Genomic DNA, 19,282 nt, shown 5'->3' on the forward strand with positions numbered 1-19,282 from the left:
TTCCACGATGAGACCTGAGCTGTTTGCAGAAGCTTCTTTCTGCTGTTAATCAAACCTGCTTCTCTTGTAAAGGGTCATTTACAGGATTAAATGTGGCTGCAGTTGATGGCACAAATGATTGGATACTATAGTCCTTAGTGATTGTCTTGCGTTTGGTGGAATTGGTGGTGTCTTAGTGGGAATAGATCGCCGTTGAGCTTAATTATGAATCAAATGTGATTGATGACTTATTAATTGCCATTTCAAAGCAGTAATTCACTAATTGCGCCCTGGCTGCTTTTTTTGCGTTACACTTTCTAATTAGTCTTTTGCTTGGTGTTCTCTGAATAATAACATCTGAATAATTCTGTTTATCATTATCATTATTCTGCTAATTTTCCAAATGAGCCGTTGACGAATAATACATATGCATTGGTTGCTGGTTTTATTGTGACATTAATTGGTGTTTTTCCAAATCAAATCACATCATTGTTGGTGATTAAATCTAGCTTCTTCTGCAGGTGATCTTTTTCTTCTGCGAGGCAACTCGTCCGTCTCCCCGGACAACTCAATGCGACGTCCAAGTGACGTCTACATGATATGACCCACGTGCTTGCAGGTAATCCGGATACTGTAACGCGTTAGCGGCGGAGGAGGCGGCGGCGCGCTCCGCGATCTGCGCTCCGGAGTCTCCATAAAAGTTAGTGCGCGCAGAGCTCAGCTGTCAGACCGGAGAGAGACGCGGCGAAGCAAACACCGCGGAACCAAGTGATCGGTCGGGATCGATCCTACTTTTATCACAAATTATCACATCCGTCGTGAGCGTGCGCCGCGATCGCGTGTGGGACTGTCAGCTGCCAAAAGGTGCACCCGCGGGACGCAATTAAAGCGCGTTATCCGGGTATTGTTTTCTGGACTAACGGAATAAACATCGGTTTGGATGCAGGAGAATTTCTGCTGTGCGGCGGATGAGATACAAACGACCCCGAATAAGACATTCTGACAAGGCTGATTTTTGAAGAACCAGAAGAAGAATCCCCCCAAAATAGAGGCACCACTCCCGTTGGTCCCGTTGTTCGTTTGTTCTTTTTGCGCCAGTCCAGGACGCAAATGTCTCCACATCACAGGCACACCACTGGATTGTAGTAGCAGCCCCACCGATGGTTTGAGAGGGCGTCAAGGTGCTGGAAGGGAGTAGGACAATTACAGGTAAGAGACACGCGACCCCGACACCCATTTTCTACCTTCTTTCGGGAGCTGATCACCCGTCGGCTGGTGCACACAGAAAGACACTCAAGTGTTTTATTTTGTAGACCTTCGGCCTCGCATCAATACGCAGGATCAGGTCCTCTTCAGGACGGCAACCAAATGCGTATCGGATCCGGTTTAAATAGAACCCCTTAAGCCCCTAGAGGCTTGGATTTACACTTTTTATTTTCATTCACGTGTCTGACTGATTCATAAAATACTTAACAAGTTTTAACAAGAAGTCATTGTAGTGGAGTTATGCTATTTAAATTACTTTATAGCATTACAGTATGTGATAATGATAAAAGTTGCTACATATAACTACATCAAACTGTAAGTGCATTTCCCAGCTGTTAGTTCTTTCCAATCAATTCACTTTGTTTTCAGCAAATCAGGGCTCCCCCACCACGGAGACCTCAGTATTGCAGCAGCTGGAGATGTGCGCAGTAGGTGAACAACATCTGTATACTGAAGGAGAAAAACTCAAATCCAAAGAAATATTCCGATACATGCAGGATCTCTGTTGTACTCTCGGGCTTCACTCGAACCAGAGCGGGATGTCGAAACATCTCGTGGTTTGGTGTTCTGTTGGAATTGGGAACGGGCACTTCCTCCAGCCTGGGGTCACACCGCCCAACGCTTTTCATTTGCTTCAAAAGGAACGAAGCGACATGCTGCCCGTTTACAACACCGGGATGATGCATGAGGTTGGACAATAGACTGTAGTCACAAACACAGTGGAGCAGACGGGCAGGTGGAGCTGCTCAAAGAGCACCACTTCTTTTTTCACTGCATCAATCCCACCTACATGGCAAAGAATAAACGTACTGTGCCTATATCCTATGTCATTAGCTATTGGACCAAGTGCAACAATTAGAACATTTATGCCTAAAAAAAAAGACCCTCTGAATGAAACAAACTGCAAATCCAATTGCAGTTTCTACTTTTTTGGCCTCCTTTCACACTTCCAGGTAGCTGTATGACATGTACGGCAGAAGCTTTTCTTCTCTGTTACAATAAGAATACTCCAATGACTCCTCTGATTCATCTTGAGGCCTTTTTGACATGGGCACTGTGTGAATGGCTACAAACAGCCAGAATGTAAAAAATAATATCAGTCACAGAGAGTTACTGTGACCATGCACTTCGAGAATATTTGGCAGTAGAGACATTTCTTCCACACCATTTTAGTACATTTACCATTCGCACATGAGTGATATGAGTATACACTTCTTCCACTGATGCCGTCTCCCGCCACTGAGCAGGACATGACGTCATGCGGCTCGAGCGGCTTTTCAGCGGCCGGCAGGTTCTTTCTACCGACTGGCAGCATGAGCGGTTCCCCGGCTCGCCGGAGGCCCGAGCAGCAGCTCGACTGATGGGGCGCAGAGCTCCTGGCCACCCGGCTCGGGTCAATTTGGTTCCACCTCCAGCCTCCAGCTGGGCTACCTGGCACCGTCTGTCTGGCAGGCGATGGCGGCTTGGACCAATGTCACCTTTTTTTTTTTTTTTTTGGTGGGTTGCATGACCTCGTACTCGGCATGCGTCGCCATTAAGCGGTGACACCGAGGCACGCGGTCCGCTGCTCCTCGCCAACCAGGTTGACTTAGCGCTGAACAGCTGTGACACACCACCAACAGCGGGGGGAGGGGGGGGGGGGGGATCTCTCCTTTATATATAATATTAACATTTTTCATAAAATTTCGGACCTACATTTACAAGGATGTGTTTTGAAAAGTCTCCAATAGTTAAAGCAGGAACAGAAGCGCCGAAGCAAACAGCGGGATACAATAAAGTAAGATGATTAAAACATAACAAACATTTACATAAATCATAAAATGACAGCTGAATTCCAGAGTTTTAGGCTCCTGGTATTTTGCAGGCTGACCTACGGTCACGGCTCAACCTTCGAGGTCAAAAGCCAGCATTTTACCTTCAAGGTCATCGCCCAATTTGAACCTTTTCAAGGTCAATGCCCAACATGACAGCTTTCCCTACCATCATATCACAGGGGCTCCACGCCTTTATTTCTTACCCCTTCTGCCAAGATCTGTTCCGACTACTAAGTTGTAAAGGTAGGAGAAACACTGCTGAACCTCTCAAAGTCAAAGCCCAATGCAGCCCATCTCAGAGGTTAATGCCTGCCATCTAGACCCCCTCGTGTAGGACAGAGCCACCAAGATCAATAGCAATGGCCCCCCTGCCACTATTAACGCTAAGCAGGTATCGCTAATCGCATGTCGTCTACGCGAGGGCCGGAGTGAGAGAAAGATCTCCACACCGACCTCTCTGTTGGTGTTGGTGTCGACGAGGTGGCATCTCCGACCGGGACGCTGCGGGAGGCCGCTAAGCCGAGAACAGACTCCACTCCGTCCGTCCGAGTTCTCTTCACTCGTCACCTCCGAGCCGAGCGATCGGCGGCGGCACGTTGTCACTCGTTTCAAGGAAAATGCTTTTAATTGCTGCAGCCGCAGAGGAACCGGAGAGATGAAGACATTAGAGATGGCAGGTTTTTCATCATTGTTCCAAGAGAACAGCGTTGGAAATAAGTGGGGGCATGTTGGATGGAATCTGTGAGACGCACCACATCGCCCAGGGATTTCTGGCCCCGATCAAAGCTCCGACAGGAGGTCAGCTGCTTGATAGGCGACTGCACACCTTCTCCTGAAACTTGAATTTGTTTAAATCACCCCCCCCCCCCCCCCTTCACATATATATTTGATACAAGGTTCGTACTGTTTCATTCAGAGTTAAAATAAAATGTGTACCCAGCGTTGAATAAACAGGAGCTCTGCAGGATGGATCAAATAATAACAAGCGATTCCTGACGTCCCCTTTGACCTCTGTCTTCTTCTCCCGGCTCCTCTTATTCCTCCTCTGATTACATTTTTGTCTCACCTTTGTCTGCCTTTTTATTGCTTAAACACAGTCATACCACACCGCTGCAAAGTGTGGTTACCCACATGGTGAACCGCAGGTTGTCGGTTCTAATCCCCCCCTCTAATTGGTGAGTTTAGGTGTGCCAAAAGTATAGTAAATACTAAATTTGCAATGTTGTTCTTTGGCAGTAGTTGCAGAAAAGAATGACTTGAAATATAAAGACACAGCACTATAACATTTTTTTTTTGATAATGCATTTAATAATTTATACATTAGAGTAGAATATGATAGTGATCCATCTTAATAGGCCGACACTAATAAAATAATAGCCACACATTTGAAGTAGTTCATAATTAGATACTTGACTTTGCCTTTCTGCGCATAAAGGGACATTTTTTTTTTTTTAAGACTGGTACATTTCTTTGTAATGCAAAGGATGTCTGTCTATACTCTTTTATTCTTAATTTTGTGTTCAAGGGTTCTTTTTGATTATGTTTTGTTGTCACTTTCAATTCACGGTAGTTATAAATGTATTTCTGTCTACAAAATATGCACAAGGCAACTACTGTGTGGTTAATGTAAGGGTAATTTCGTGGTTAAAGGTAAAAATTCCATAAATTGTTCCTAACTCACTATAATTTCGTGGTAAGCAGATGTGAGGATTTTTAAGCAAATGGCATTTTAAGTAACTGTTGCAACAAACAAAACCTCCACAGACCTCCACCCCACAGCCCAGCTTACAAACATGTGCCACGTCACGCAGGACAAGGACCGGCCTCCCAGCAGACACCCCCCCCCCGAGGAGCATTTCGGGAGAGCAGAAACATCCTCACCTTCCCTTCCTTTATTCTCCCCTCCCACCTCGCTGGTGTCACCCACTCGTCCCCTCCTTTCCATTTCATTTTCGATGGCTGACTTTGGTTTGTGCGGAGCTGTCGGCCTTCGGTGCTTTCGTGGAGCGAGCCAAACCCATCTGGGACTGGATATCCTGTTTACCAGCTCTCAGCACTCTGAAAACCACAACAATACTGAGCTGAGGCAGAAGTTCACAGCTCATTACAGTTTGTTCAGGTCACGGCCAAGGTCAAACTCAGAGAGCGGACTCTGGTATTCTTTCTTTATTTCAATCGACACATGTTGTCACGTCATCCTTTGTGAGCCAAACTCCCGGCAGACACATCTGAAGCTGTCCCGGGCGGTCCAAAAGATAATTGACTGAGCTATTTGATATTGCAGCACTCGAAAGTCAGACTGTGATGTGGTAGAGCTGCAACCCAGTCAACTCATCCTTTCCTGTATTTCAAGGTTCTACCCGTCTGTCTTTCTAATGCTCGCTCTTATCGCTCAGCTCGTGGAGGCTATTGTCAGCTGCTTCCTTTGTTAGCCATGCGGGATATGCGATCTGTCTGTTACATTACAATCAAACGAGAAAGGAGGGAAGCCGACATGAGAACAGTGGAGCAGATCGAAAAAGTAGATGTAGTGCGCTCGTTTTGTTGTTTTGGTCTACTAGTAATATATTTTTTTAACAATAAGAAGCATGCAGAATATCAACAGACTTATTAATGAAAAGAAGAGAAATGAATGTCAAAACAAAAAAAATGTTTTCCCTTATAAATAACCAAGCAGCATCGATGACATAACTCCAGTGTGCAATCTGAAAACAGGCTTCGATACACAAACAGCATCTAATTCATAGAGAATTTATGGAGATACAATATGTATATATGATAATCTATGTGCACTCCTCCCAAAATCCAATGAACGCAGGACGGTATCCTTTCTATAAAGCTGCTCCTATCTGTGTGTATGGCGATAGATACATATTTATTTTGGTGATGTGGCAAAAAGACACAGGGTCCTGTGTGTGTGTGTGTGTGTGTGTGTGTGTGTGTGTGTGTGTGTGAGTTTCAGCCCCCCCCTCCACACATCAACACTGAGCTCCGAGCTATTTGACCCGGGGGGCTGTAACCTAAAGACCTGATACTGGCAGCCTGTGGCTTTCAATCTGACCGCTCTCCCCCACTTATCTGGCAAATAAGCTGTTTTAATTGCTTACACACAGAGCCCTATCAGGCCGTGTAGTGAGCGTGGAGATAAGGGTTACACAGACTCGGGCATTAGTAACAGGATGAGCGGACCGCAGAAAAACAGAGCTGCGGGGTCCCGGGAGGACGCAGAGTCAGGAAATAGCTGTGGCCATCCTATTAATTTCAAACTCTCGGAGCCGTTTTCTTTGGCTCACTGTTGGACTCAGGAGGCGCCTTTCGGCCCCGCTTGCCCCCCCGAAATCCAAGAAAATTTGTGTAAATTGTACAGACGTTATTGGCGGGCCGACAGTGATGTGGAAAAATCACGCAGGTTACTGAGCAACACAATCTTTACAATTTCAGCCGTCTTCTTAAGCAGAGACGAAAGACAAGAAGAATGTGGCGCATTTGTCGTGAATTCTGATTCTTGATCCAAGAATTTGTCTTTCTGACATTAGTGCGCACACACACACACACACACACACACACACACACACTGACAACTTACAGATGCTTACAGCCCACACAGCAGGGCAAGGACACACAACATCACGCTTCAAATGCGTCCACACATTATTTTGTTTTCACACCTTAAAGCTTTATAATGGCATGTTGTTGGGTTTTTTTTTTGGTCAACATCTTACAGACTCCAGCAACCTTCCTTTCCAAAGAGATTTGGATTGTTGAAGTTTCAGCGTGTATTGTTTTGACCCTTGTGGCGCACATGAAGAGCCAGTCAACACAGCGGCTGGGTAAATGTCAGCTACACTCGGCTTCTAATGAGACCAGAGACTAAGGAGAGGGCTGACACCAGCGCAGGCTCGCTGCTGAGAGGCTCATTTACATTCTACCCGGCGACAGCTGGAGATATGAGAGGAGAGAGGGAGAGAGGTAGAAACAGGGAGGGAGGGACACAAGGAGCTGGAGAAACCGTGTTAGTTTTGGGGGTTTAAAAACCTTTTCTCGGAGGCAGTATTAATTCAACGAAATTGCCTCAAATAGTCCAGCTTTTCCCTTTCTCACGCGCACAGCGATCACTACCGCTCGTCTCCGTTAGTGATCCAGTCCAAAAGTCCAAAATGTATTTTAAAAGATAGAAGCCAATTACCAAATTAAGTATTCCGTATTTCTTGGCGATTCACCTTTCATTGACATTCACAATAAATTGCACATATACAACCAAAAAATCATAATTTTTCCATATTAGAGGGATGACTTAAGTACGATCACAGCCATTCAAGGCTTCATTGGAAAACCTCCAGAAAAGCTTTGAAGAAAATAAGACATTTTGTCCTACACTAGTCTCCACACTGTGAGAGAGATAATCCTACTGAATTTGCACCCAAGATGACATCAATGCATCCTCAATAAATCCTGACCAAAAACAAAATGTCATTTGTGATGAAATTATCATTTGGAAAATGAAGGACAATTGTTTAAAGATCACAGACAACCACTGACGTCACACTTTTTAAAAACTACACGCCAAACTCATCTGAAATCTGCTTTCAACCTGGGACGCTTGTTATGAATGTGGTTTTCTTCACTGCTGTCATTTTATCTTTTATATATATTGTAATTTCTTACTCTTCAGCTTCTGCCTTTAAATACCTCAATTCAGCACTACACAAATGAAATGTCCATCCATCCATTGTCAAACCGCTTATCCTGCACACAGGGTCGCGGGGGGGCTGGAGTCCATCCCAGCCAACTTCGGGCGATAGACAGGGTACACCCTGGATTGGTCGCCAGCCAATCGCAGGGCAACACAGAGACACACAACCATTCACACTCACACTCACACAACTACGGGCAATTTAAAGTCCCCAATTAACCTGATCCCCAGAGCATGTCTTTGGACTGTGGGAGGAAGCCGGAGAACCCGGAGAGAACCCACGCAGACACGGGGAGAACATGCAGACTCCACACAGAAAGGCCACTGGGCGGAATCGAACCCAGGACCTTCTTGCTGTGAGGCAACAGTGCTAACCACCGCGCCACCGTGCCGCCCTCAAATGAAATGTGCTACTTCCTAATTTCCGTAAAGACTAAATGATTTACATTACAGTAATTACATTTTGAGAAATACATATATATATTTGCTCAAAACAAGATTTAGCATTAATAGAATTGATGCTTATTTATCCCCACGACCCTCGACTCAATCTCAGGGAGATACGAGAGATCCGATCATGAAGCATGTCCCTCTGCTGCTAAATACGTTCAAGTGCAGTGTGCTAACAAGGGGACTGTATCCAGCGACACGAATGCCATGATCATGAATGAATACTAAAATGAGTCTCCGTAGTTTCAAAAAAGTGTGTGGTGACTTGGCTTAAAAGCATCTATTTTGTGATCTGCTTAAACTGATTTGTTTGTGTAAAGATAAAACTAGCCTGTGTGGAATCTCCTCTGCTCGGCTCATTGTGTTTGATCTAATGTCACATAGACTGTCTCGTGTATTCGACTGTAATCCTGTGATCTTACATCTGCTGCAATCTTTGCATCCTGGCAGACAAACCAAAACAGCTCTGATGCAGGATGAGGAGCAGTGGAGGTGATGAACACACGATGCGTCACGCCTTTGCCCCTGCAGCTCCTTGTCCTCTCTGGCTCAACATCAGGCCGCTATACAGTTGTGGGAGTTAGAGAAAGAGAAGAAATGCAGTCGCATTGGTTTGCTAGTAACATGCTAGAAATGAGTAACAGCCCCCAGACTACAACCCACAGAGCTCCGGCCCCACGGCTCTGGATCTGTTGGTTTGCTGATGTACATGCCAGATGTTGCAGGTGTCACTTGAGACGGTTGTCAATTTGTTATAGTTACCTGAAAGACATGTTCAAATATTCATAAATGAAGGTTTTTTTTTAAGCCGTAGGCGTGCTGGTTTTAAGACAAAACAAGTGGCAATAATTGCTTTATGTCAATTATCTTGAATGTATTATGGCCGCAACCGACCCCTTTCATACAGCTGACAGATATGGGAGTGTCGTTGATCTTCTTATCCAAGCCGTTTAGAGGCAGAGAGACGCGCTTTAGGAGAATGAAGAGTGATGATCATTTAATAACCACACCCTGCAACATGCTCCACCTTTTAATCTATAGACCTAATCAATGGGCGTCATAAATGTACAAACTTACTCGTGATATTTGTCACATATCAGCTACAGAAGACGGACGTTACTGAAAAGGATTGTTGGACGTCAGTTCCACAGTTGGTTTGTGTATTGTTTCTTTGGACCGGATGTGTTGAAAATCCAAAAAGATGAGATATACTGCACTGACGGAGGGCGTCACATCGGTCAGTGAAACCCGGTGGCCGACGATGCCCCGTGACCTGTCAGTGCTGGATCCGACTGTCAGAGATGGATGACCCGCTAAGCTTTTCAGCCGCCTTCGTCTTTTTAAGCCGACTGCGCACATTATCGGAGGATTGGTCTGCCCCTGAACTGAAGATTTTCTTTTCAGTCGCTCTGAAGGACACAGCCGAAATCAAGTTCTCAAATAGTCAACTTAAATGAGTTCGGAGCAGCATTGGAACCAATTACATGGTCAATCTCAATCTCAAGGTGCTGACAGGCAATTACTAAACCAGAAGCGAGGAAACACCTGCCATGAGCAGTGTCTCTCTTCCTCAGGCAGCACACATGACTGGCGAGTCACCAGCCAGGACTGTACATGTGAAAATACACCTCATTTCTTAGTCTCAATTGTAACATGGCGACTGGTATTGCCTAAAAAAAAAAGAAATGATCGATGGCTTCACCCCTACCCTGAAAATGGTACCCATCATGTGAATGGAAGCTGCAGGAAGCAGTTGGCGCTTATAAAGTGTCTGCCGACCCAAAGCGGCAGATCGCAATCTGGCGAAAAAGGGAACAATCCCCCTGCAAACTGATGAATTTTGCTCCTCACTCTTCTGGGTGAATGTGTGAATAAGTGCACCATAAGAAAACATTAATAATGAAAAGGCATTGTGTTTGTCTCTGTTATCTATGAGGCATCACAGTAAAGATGTTAACCAATAATCACACAATTATTTCGTCATTTAGAAATCCCAAATGGGATGTGAAATTAAAAAAAAAGTACTTCATTTGAGAATCTAGATAAGACAACAAATGGGTGGATTATACCAAGACTGATCTCCAGTACTTAAACACTGCTGAGTGGCAAAATATAAATTGCAGAATTATTTCTTTAAATCTGCCTATAGTGTGAGGAGCTCCCACCATTGGGGTACCAAAGAAGCACCTCTGCTTGATTCATGACAATTCTTGGCTCTTGGCATTTCACTAAACCATTATTCTATGGGTTCACAGATTGGGTTTCGATTATAAAGGGGGACAGATGAGAAGACTAAAACTTTATAAAACGTAAATCCTCTCTTAACATCCACTTCATGAAGCACTGAACACCACAGCAACATGCAGTCACATCCTGAGGAGGCTTTATTCAAGGTTGTTAGATGTGATACATGCTGAGGAGCATCTGCTCAGCATCTTACTGTCTGTATTTCTAACGAGACTGAGGTGTTTGCATGCGTGTGTGTGTGTGTGTGTGTGTGTGTGTGCGTGTCAGGGTCTGTACAGGAAAGTATCAGAGCCCCATTTACAAAAACACTCTGCTATCAAAAGCTCAAGAAAGTTTGTCACAACAAACAACACCTGTTTATCAACCTATGCAGGAATATCTAATGACTTTGGATTGAGGTCTGAATTAGAAGAGAGCTGCAAATAAAAATCCAACATTCACTCTGACTATTGTCCCAGCCATGGACGTGTCAAACTGCAGCATTCGTTTGTTCTAGTTAAGCAATGACAACCGTATTCGTTCACTTTCTCTTCCAAAATGGACAAACTCTTTAGGTGAAAGGAAGTGAATGAATTACCGACTAGCTCCGCGGTGACCAACATAGCACCAAATATTATGACGTTCAGATCACTCAGATTGTACTCTGCGGCCTTTCACCACAGAGTTGGACTGCTCACTCGTGTGACATCTTTTGCCGCCCTCCAGTCTGCTGTCTACCGAGCAAAGAATCAGACAAAGAAGCAGTCCGCTTGCCTGATGAGAGACTTGGTATTTGTTTAAAAGCTTAATGATGCCTACAGGTCACAATGCTGTGCACAGAAATCCACAACAGTTCTCAGAAATCCATCACTCTACATCATGACATGATTGAGAAAGTTGTTTTGGGGGCATTAACTAATTATCTCTGTCGCTGACTGCTATAGAGAGACAAAATCCCTCTGGTTCTGGCAGACCACCATTTTCTAATTAAATATGTATGGTAGTCAATGGGGAGACAAATCAGCGTTTGATCTAGTTTCTTAAACTCAAAGACACTGTTTGTATTTTTGGGGAATAAAGTCCCATGGTGGTAACCGGAAAGCGACGGCAGTAGCGGCAGCAATAAGTGAAGCTCTGTTCATACTTTATCAAATGTTTGCGAAGCCACCACCTTGGAAATCTGGCGAAACATCTCTCGAAGATCTTCATAAAGGATGTGCTAACCCCCATTACCTATTGGACACCTTTACTTTGTAGCATTTTTCTAGTTTTTACATTTTTCCTAACATTGAGATTAAAAAAAGAATTGCTCATTCTTGTACAAACCTGCATTAATGGAATGTGGTGGTGAGTCTTCCTGGTTCATGTTTTCTCACTGAGAACACAGCAACCAACCCTATGCATGACCTGTGGAGGGCTGCGTTCAGTCTGAATAGCTTTAGCTGGGTGGCATTTGGGGTTGTCACTTAGTCTTAAGGGTAATTGCAACATCCTTCTTTCTTAAGTCGCAATTCTCCCACAAGTCTTTCCATCATCTTGTCGCCAGCTATTTCTATCTAATAAGCTAATGAGCTGGCTAAAATGTATGCCAATATTTATTAAGGCAGGAAAGAGGAAAAAGCTGTGCTTCTGAGGTGTGATCAGCATAAAGCATACTCTTTTTTTCCACGGGACTGACTGAGCCTCACCATGTGCGTTTATTTGCACGCCGTTGAACCGGTGTGTCAAATCTCATGCCGAGTGCAATCATTTATCCGTCCAAACAGCACCTCAGACGCTCGCAGGCTGACAGACCCTTTAATGGCAGCGTTTCAAGAGATTTCAGTCGGGGGTTTACCAAATACGTTGAGTCATGTGGCTGCGGAGGTTTTTAAAAGGGGGGAGCTTCTGAGTGATAGTAATGAGCTCTAGGAGACAGCAGCGCTGCGGTTAAAGCCGCACGGCGCCCAATTATCTGCCGGCACCTGTCTGAGTCAGGCGTGGCTCTTACTGAGCGGGGCCTTCAGACGGCCCCAACGATGTCCCACACCTCTTCGCTCCACTGTATGTCCTCCCCTCTCTTATTATGAAAGGGACATTTGTTATGAATTGTATATTCGAAGACGATCTATGAAAGGAACAAATTTCTCTTCCTCCAGAATTTCTCCAGCATTTCTCGTTAGATTTGGACTTCGACAGCCAAGAATGACTGAGAACAGTCTGCAGCATTTAAATTGGAGTGATTACACACTTTCACATCGTTAATCAGTAGTTATTGCATTCACGTGCTCTAAAAGGTCCCAGTTCTAATAAATAATAATGGGGTAGCAGAGAGACGAGATGGCATATTCATGTAGCAATGTGTTTTCATACAAAATAGATCAAAAAGGCTAACCAAAACAAAAAGTAACTTCATAAATAGGTCTAGATTTGTTTGAGCTGTCACTTGTTGGCATCTTTGTAGCAACATGTCTGCTTAATAGCTAGTGTGAAACTAAATCATTGATATCAATAGAATTAATAAATTTACAAAAAAAAAATTGGGGCACCAATGCCCAAACTATAAATCAGTTCGAAAAAGGCGGGCTAGCTGGAAGCTAAGCTAACAGCCACATGGCAAGCAGAGTGTGGCTGCGAGCTGGCAGACATGTTGCCGTGGAGGAGGAGGCCGTGTTTGTTCACCACGCGTGTTCCTCGCGTAGTTTAACTTCTATCTGTAGGTAAATCTACATGTGGCAGGATAGGTGTAATGGTTTGTTCGTAAACATACACAATTGCTTGTTCAATTTCAACACAAAAACAACACATGCCAATCTAACTTCTGCCCAGACATAGTGTCATGGAATGGGTGGAGGAGGCAGGACTCAAACGCAGACTTCTCAGGAAACAGAAGACTTTAATTGTCAAAAAGGCAAAAGCAAAAGGCCAAGGGGCAAAAACACACAGGAACCAGTGGAAAAACCGGCAGACAGGAGCTACGCACATCCACGACGAAAGACAATGACGCGACAAGTGACACAAGAAACACACGGCTTAAATACACAAGGGAGGTGCGGGTGATTGGACACAGGTGGAAACTATTAGACAATCACAGGACAAGGCAGGAAGTGAAGTTACCCGGGGACACGAGTGGCAGAAAAACTACAAAATAAGACAGGAAGTGAACCACACCGTGACACATAGTCTTAACTGTGCGTTGGTGGGGTTCGCTGTGTTTCCTCGAGTCGTGTTTAATTTGTCATTTTCTCTGTCCTTTGTGATTGATTGGGCTTCTTGGAAACTGTTGGGTTTCTGGGGGGGATAGGAGAAGCTTTCGTTCTGGTTGAACTGCTTTAGGCCACGAGTGCAGAACCTCTCGGGAGCAGTGAGAACGTGGGACTCTTTAGGGAAGAGCCCTAACAGCTGAAAGCTAGAGAGCCTGAATCCGTAATTGTTCAACGAAGCCAAAACGGAAAGAAAGTTGTCTTAACTTCTCACTGACCAGAATCGATCCGGAAGAAAAAATTTGGAGGTGAAATCTGTTATCATCTGTCAGAGAAGAGCACATGGACCCCTTTGGTGACTGTGGGTGGACCAATGAGATCTCATTGTTGAGGTTCACCAAGACATAGGTGTGAGGACCAACTCATGCAGGTTTTTTTTTGTCCTGTAGCAGAACTGGAGACCAAACCTGTGTTTAGTTAGGCGTGTTTCATGCCACGCTTAACTAGGGCTGCAACTAACGATTATTTTGATAATCAATCACCGAATTGTATCAATTTCATCAATTCGTTGTTGCAGCCCTAAACTTAACACAACATATTTAAGTCAGTCTCTGAATCACTCACAAAATCAGTAGGTAGTTAAACATGTTCTTACTAGTGGAGTTCTTTGGTAGAAGAGAAATCTGATTGTGTTCGTGGATTTACAGTAATGACGATATTACAGTGCAGCATTAGATTTCCAGATTTTCAGCATCAGATTTCCAGTTTTCCCTGAGTAATTTGGCTTCTTTAGCTCTGGAATAACTTAGGAAATGTTTAAAAGGCAACAAATCTTGGAAACGTCAATCATGAATTGTACACAATTAGATTTCTCTTTTTCCTCTACCCAACCTTAATAAGCTAATTTGACTAGCTTAGACTTGATGGCACGCCGACTATAATTTGTCAGTTGCGGTTAGTAAACTAAACATTGACACGTGACGTTTCGTGCCCGGCGAGCCTCGTAGTCACGGCCAGTGAGGAAAATGGTTTTGGAACAGGCTGATGCTGCTTGGTGATTCTGGTTGTGTGCTTAAGATTTTCCACCTGGCCGTTTGTGTAGAGGTGGACTCCCCGAAACTTTCGGGACACAGCAAATTATGAAACTACCTGTCAAATACAGAGACTTCTACTTTCACACATCAGGTGGGTCAGAAGTGACAGCTGAGGGATTATGTTTGGACGGGTCTTCATCTTCTTTAATTAAACAATTTAAATAAGATTTTAATTTATAATTGTATTTGCTGTTTTTAATTGTCTTTTAATTCCTGCATTTTATTTCACTTTATTGTATGAAATGTTATGATGTGAAGCACTTTGAGTCTGCCTTGTGTATGAAAAGCGCTATACAAATAAAATTGCCTTGCCTTGCCTTGCCTTCTCACTTAGCCTTTAACTACAGTTGCTTTGAGTCTCCTTGAAAAACTCAACATATGTAATTGTTCAATAGATAATTTCATAAGATAGAAAAAAACTCCAAATGTGTTCATGTCCAATTTGTAACTTTTTAAATGATATGTTTGAATTCAGTTTTTCTAATGTGTCACACACACACACACACACACACACACACACACACACACACACACACACACACACACACACACACACACACACACACACACACACAGGTCTTTCCTTATTTTGTTGATAGATGATGTAATAACTTGGTGCAATGTAATAAATTGTGTTAACATGGCTTAAAAATGCAATAAAGTTTTGAGAGGTAATCAATTCTTAGATAAGATAACATCACGGCATTACATTATCTGCCATAGCGAACACCACGCAATGTTAAATGATGAGCCAATGATACTATTAACATTCTAAACGGGTAACTAATACCCGTAACTAAAATTCCTCGGTTTCTTACAACTTGTCATATTTTATGCGATATTATTATTGCAGTTCAAGTTAGAAATATGCTTCAACACCGACTTAACTTGCACTATTAATCACTCTCTCACTCATCAAATTTAAATTGCTGCAATATATTGTGTAAATAAAAAAAAAAGTTTATTTGACCAATAATTAGTGTGAAATAAACCCCCTGCGCTTTGGGAGATAATCCCACAACACGTTCTCAAAATCCCCTCGATTGCATTGGACTGAAAACCAACCTCTATCATATCACATGTGGTCCTTTGCAGTCTCCTGCTGCCCTTCACGCCCTCCATATGTATTCCAATAGCATATACTTTTCCATTTTCAGCCTTGATTCCTTAAATGTGGAATTTCATACTTTAGCATTGACTGTCATACTGTCATTTTCTCTGACTAAAGAAGGACCGGGGGTCCAACCATATTCTTAATTACTTAACTCCACATGCAATCTGGCTCAGCCATCTTAGCCAGGACGGTGGATCCATTAGGCCCTTATCATGTCAGGGCGAGAGCTGCCCAGCCATTAGTTCTGCTATGTTACGCCGCATTTCAATATTCCTCCATAACAGCATTTTCTGCCAGAAAAGGGGAGAAGTTGCGGATTAATTTAAAGTAATCTTCCATTTTCCTATTGCCTTTAATTGCTTGTCCTGGCCTCTGACACTGTGTACGGTCATCAGCGATGAGTTGGCTGAGCACGGTTCCCATCTTATTGTTAAAGAAAGCGGCCTGTGTTTCAGGGAATACGTATAACCAGGCCGATCCTGCGTCCTACGTCCACACACTCACAGACTGACATTTCTTCAGCTAGATGTTTTGGTTTCAATTTTGAACCATGTTATTTCCAATCGAGGGGCCTCTCGTCCCTTTTGATGGAACCCCGCGGGGAACCTATTTTGTCATTTTGTGGACGTGAAGCGCAAGGCCTCTGAGAGCTGATGTCCCCCCCCCTTCCCCGCCCCTCCCTCCTCATACCCCACTTCCACCCCCATTCAAGTCAACGTGGCCGCTGAGTCAGAGCCGCCTTTTCGTGCCGCTAACGTTCAAAGCGGGCCTGTAGGACGACCCGATGAAAGCAATCTAATACCACAAATTAGCCTGTCACTTAGCCCGGATTATAAGCCTCACGAGGGCCGTGGCTAAAATAACTCGAGCCTCATTGTTCTGTGATGTAAAAACAGCGGAGCGAGGAGTGCAACAAAAAAAAGAAAAAAGAGAAAAAGGTGAAATTTCATTTTAAATCCTGTGCTCTCTGCTCAGTCGCCGTGTGTAATTAAATTGATCCCCCCCCCCCCCCCCCCACCCCTCTGGCCTTTTCCGTCCCAGCAGCCGGCGGGGAGAGGAGCAGCCCTATCAGGGCCCGCCTCTGGCGCTCGGCGGCATGTTTCCCGCTCTGACACGTGAGAGAAGAGGTCGACGCCAAAGAGCAGGAGATAAGGGGACGCGAGGCGCGTTGATTTATGGCCCGTGCCGGCGGAACTCGTCATCGAAGGCGCTTTCGGGACCGCGGCTAGCGTCGTGATGCAAAGGCAATTATGATGAGATGACACGGCTGCCCTCCCTGTCCAGTGTTCTTTTCCTACTGTTCATCTTTCTCTCTCTCTCTCTCACACATACATCTTTACAATTGGAAGAGGATTTCATTGGCCGTCACATCGTTTTGGTTTATGGTGGAACTATAGATCTCTGCTTCAATTCCCTCTCTGGTTGTCGGTCTCCGGTCTGTTTACTTGAACTGCTGTGGTAAGAAGACGGCGCTCTTTAAATACACCCGACAGTGATTTCACGGCGTACCGACACATTCTGGAGTACAGAAGCTACAATCACTGCGGCGAGGGAATTTCAGTGTGATGTGATAAAAACACATCAGCTTTACAGCTGAAAGTATCTTTTTAAGGGAAAGCCAAAATTAATTCAACAATATTTTTACACTTTCAACGTCAGTCCTCAGTTATAAAAAAGTCTTGACTTGAACTAAACCTGAAATTGAATTGAATCAGATTCCTTTTTCCCACCATGGTATTCCAAAAATGTCAATCTGCATCGGTGTCAGTGATGAGGAAGCAATTGTTTCTTCATTTAGCCTCTTAAAGAAAGAAAAAAAAACATTGATGGATTGGCGCAAAGACATTTGAGTCAACTGTGGTTTCACTGATCATTCGACTTATTGACCTTCTGTCGAAAACAACTTGACAACCTAAGCTGCAACTGCTCAGCAGCAAGCCTACAAAAAATGTTTTACTCCATTTTCAGTCACCAACACGATAGAGGATCAACAGAAAAGTAATCAGCAACAATTTTGAAAATCAATTAAATCAAGTAATTTATTTCATGTAATATCCCATTGTCAGATAAACTTTTTTTGACATACTAACATAATAACCGTGGATTAATCAATGATGAAATTAATAATTGTTCCAACCTTAATTATAAGACGCCCAACGGATCATTCAATATCTCCAGCACTTACAACTTTTCATTCAGCCTATATCTATTTTGTGTTATATTTTTTCCAAATAATTCCCAGCTTGCCTTGTAGAAACGTAGTTTTGTGCTGCGGTCAACTGCAGGTTTCATACATAAAGGAGAAAGACAGTGACGGTAAGAGACTTCCAGACTGACCCAGACCCTTGACCCAGTCATCCTGCAGGTGTTTTTCTACCCCCTCTGTGGGTGTATTAATTGGCCTCCACGGCTCCTCCACAATGGTGTTAAACATCACAGCAAAAGGACACAATGAGAGACGCCTTTGGTCTTCATAGTCAACGTTTCAGATCACACCTTTTGCTATAACTCCTGTACATGCCATCGGCATCAAATGGAGATGTGAAGGCTCTACGTAAAGAAGGTCATGCACACATACGCAAGTCCTAAATGAATCCACATTCGCTCGGATCTTTGAGATGAAACTGACACAGCAGAGCTTGGCAGCTAATTAAAGAGTTTCTTAATCATCTGTCAATTTCTGTCCTGTTGTCGGTGGTGGTTGAAAAGTTTCATTAGACGCCTAAAAATAGGTTTGCCCCCCCCCCGCCCCTCCGCACCCTCCGACACCTCGCTCCTCACCTTTTTCTTCTCATCAAAGAGCGTGCGAGATATGACGCCGTTCAAGTTTCTCGCCGCGCTTATTGGCTGCAACTAATCCGAGGTGGGAATTTCTGGCTTTCCGATTGCACACAGACAGAAGGGGGTGCGCCGAGGCCGAGTTCGCCGGGCCTCTCATGGGAGGGGGGGGGGGGGGCATCCATGGCGACAAGTGAAGACAAGAGTGGCAAAGAAAAAAAAAAATCTAAAATAGCTCTTTAACATGGCAAGACAGCGTGAGAGCTCACATTTATTGGTTTCCATATCACTCGAGTCTTCTGTTGTCTTCATCACAGACACAAATTCTCTCACTTATGTCTGATCCCCCTCATTCTCCTATTCAGCTCCTCCAAGAGCGAGGCGGCTGCAGCGTTGAGATATTTCACACGGAGCGGAAGAATATCACAATGTTTTGATTGACTCCTCTGCGGCTCTGTTGTTGTTTAGAGAGCTTCCTCTTTCAGCTCCAATGTCGTACCTTAACATAAAATCCCCTCTCTGCAAATGCAGCAAGAATTTGTCACAGTTTATAAAAAAAAAAGAAGAAAAAACTGATTTTACTTGTAATGCAGCTAATAATCATTTGACAGAGCAAAAGAAAAACCTGCCAAATGCTCTTTTGTGCTTTAAGGTGTCATGGAGGGAAGGCGATAGGGGGCCGGCCC

General features: G+C 44.1%; 1 protein-coding gene across 4 annotated transcripts in view; it reads left to right on the plus strand.

Annotated features, from left to right (window-relative positions):
* The first annotated feature begins 667 nt into the window (after window positions 1-667).
* Window positions 668-19,282, plus strand: part of LOC120817769 (chemokine-like protein TAFA-2) — a 51,170-nt gene continuing 32,555 nt past the window's right edge. For 3 of the 4 annotated variants that reach the window (XR_013467444.1, XM_040174284.2, XM_040174285.2), the window contains exon 1: window positions 705-1,188. The gene's annotated coding sequence lies outside the window, so the exon portion shown is untranslated. Of the gene's footprint in view, window positions 1,189-19,282 lie in introns of all 4 variants that reach the window. The other variant, XM_040174286.2, reaches the window with a different exon arrangement.

The sequence above is a fragment of the Gasterosteus aculeatus genome, chromosome 4 (assembly GCF_964276395.1).
Source record: "Gasterosteus aculeatus chromosome 4, fGasAcu3.hap1.1, whole genome shotgun sequence".
Taxonomy (NCBI): domain Eukaryota; kingdom Metazoa; phylum Chordata; class Actinopteri; order Perciformes; family Gasterosteidae; genus Gasterosteus; species Gasterosteus aculeatus.